Here is a 2,399-nt window from a genome sequence, read left to right as displayed (position 1 = left end):
GGGGACTGACGTCAGATGGGCGTGGTCTGTGTGGGACGGGTTTAACCCTTCCCCTGCTGCAGGACTCCTGGGTTCTCTCCCCGGCTCCGGGAGGGGCCTGGGGTCCAGTGGTTAGAGCAGGGCGGGGGGCGGTCTGGGAGCCCGGACGCCTGGGTTCTCCCCGCTGGCCCTGCGTCTCTCCCCGAGCTGTGACCCTCCGCGCGGCGGCGGCAGAGACCGGGGCCCGGACGCCTGGGTTCCCTGGGCCTGGAAGGGGCGGGTCTGAGCTTCCCATTTAGGGCCAGGCGCTGGGGGGCGCCGGGCAGGGAGCTCTGGGGGGCTGGGTGGGAGGCACCGGGGGCGGGGGGCGCTCTCCCCTGGCAGGCAGGGCTGATGCAGGAGGACGCTGTGGTTTTGATGAACTCCTGGGTGCTGTGCCCCCCTTTTCCCCCCCAAACTAGCCTTCAAGAAACTTTTCTCCGTTTTTCAGTTTTTTCCCTCCTGCCACCAAGTGCAATCGAAAGGGTCCAGGCTCTCGCTTGCCCCGTCCCCCGGCTTCCTCTGGGTTCCCCCCAAAGCTGGAGGGGGATTGGAAACAGGATGGGAACAGACGTGTGGGGTCCCAGGTACCTTGTGGGGTCCCAGGTAGGGCCCTGCTGTCGCATCTGGAGAACACACCCAACCTGACATCAGTGTGGGGACGTTTTACAGCATCTGGGCAAAGAACCTAATTAAAAAAACCCCAAACCCCAGTTTTTATTCCTTTCCCGCCTTCAGCAAATCTCAAAAAAAAAAAATTTAGGGCAGGGGGTTGTTGCCCCCTCTGGACGATCCTGTTTTGAAAGGACTCTGGCCGGCTCGGCTTGAGATTGGGGGCTCCGGGAACAGAGCGCTAAGGTAGACCCCGTCGATCTCAAAGCACGTTCCATGGGAGAGCTCAGTGTTAGTGCCATTGTATTCAGGGGAAACTGAGGCACGGGTCACAGGCACAGCGAGGCTGAGAACTGGGGTCTGTGGAGTCCAGCGCTCTGTTGGCTCTGTGTGGGGACGGGGGGGCGAGGGGTTGTGATGGGATGGCTGAAATTGAGGGGCGCTGTACAGACCCCTGCCCGACCAAGACTGTGCAGCTCCTGGCATGATGGGGGAGGGGCCCCAATCTTGGTAAGGGAGGGATCTGCACAGCAGCCAATGTGGTGGGGGAGCCCCCCCCCAAACACAGTGAGAGACCTTTCCTGTCCTGAACAGCTCAAAGTCTAAAGACACTGAGGCAGAGAGCTTGGAGGACAAAGGATAGGGAAACTGATTCACAGCTTGGTGAGAGGGACTCCCCTAAGATCTTGCAGGATATCAGTGTGGGGGGAGGGAAAAGAAACCAGGCGTCCTAAGACCCAGTGATGGGCTCTACCCACTGGGCCATGTTGTCTCCAATTCGGCCCCCTCTCCGCCCCCACAGCTGGTTGAGCCCCATGTCCGAGTGCCCCGGGGCTGTGGTGAGGGTGGCGTTGCTGCTCCCTCCTTCTGTCCATCTCCACTGGGCCCCATCCAGAGAGTGTCCAGAATGGGGAGCGAAGCACTCAGGTATCTGAGGCCTCCAAGGTGGCAGAGAATCAACTAGGCAAGATGTGGCCCCTGGGTCTCTGGTTGGGGCCCAGCCCCTGGCCCCCAAGGGAGCTGGGAGGTGCCCGTGGGCTGGCCGGGTGAAGGGGCCAAGTCCAGATCTCTGGGGGGCTGGGCATCTCCCCCACCCCTCGCTGCCCCGGGAATAGCACTCAGCTTCTGAGGGTCCCCGCAGCTCAGTGCATGGGGGCCTGGAGACCCCCAGCGGCCCCTGAGCTCCTGAGCCAGCCTGGATCCCACACCCGCTGCTGGCAAGGGCAAAGAGCCGCAATCCCCACCCAGGGACCTTTGCTAATGAGCCTCACTGGGAGATGGCTCCAGGGACCGAAGGGTGAATTAATGGGGTCCCCAGGGAGCCCAAAGCCGCCAGCCAGGCACTGGGGAAACAGCTAACGTTATCTAACAGCAAAAGTTATCACTGAACTGGGACCAGAGAGCGTCTGAGTGGGACAGAGCGGGGGGGCGAGGGGGGAATGGGAGCCAGGACTCCTGGGTTTTCTCCCTCGCTCTGGGAGGAGAGAGTGGAGTCTAGTGGGTTGGGGGGGGGCAGGACTCCTGGGTTCTCTCCCTAGCATCACAATTGGTGTGCGAACTGACTGGAAAGCCCTTGCTGAAGTAAGCTGGAGTGCAAGAGTTGGCAGGGAAGGTCTCTGTTCGTGGTGGGGAGAGTAGTAGGTTGTTATCCTTGTTGAGTCCAGCTACTACCCACAAGCCGGTTGGCTTGTCATTTCCGACCCACTGGGTTGGCAGGTACGTGACACTTCCCAGGACTGTAGAGGCCGAGAAGGCTAAAAGCCCACCGG

The sequence above is a fragment of the Dermochelys coriacea genome, chromosome 23, assembly GCF_009764565.3.
Source record: "Dermochelys coriacea isolate rDerCor1 chromosome 23, rDerCor1.pri.v4, whole genome shotgun sequence".
NCBI classification, from domain to species: domain Eukaryota; kingdom Metazoa; phylum Chordata; order Testudines; family Dermochelyidae; genus Dermochelys; species Dermochelys coriacea.
The sequence above is the reverse complement of the archived record's forward strand: the minus strand, read 5'-3'. Positions refer to the sequence as shown.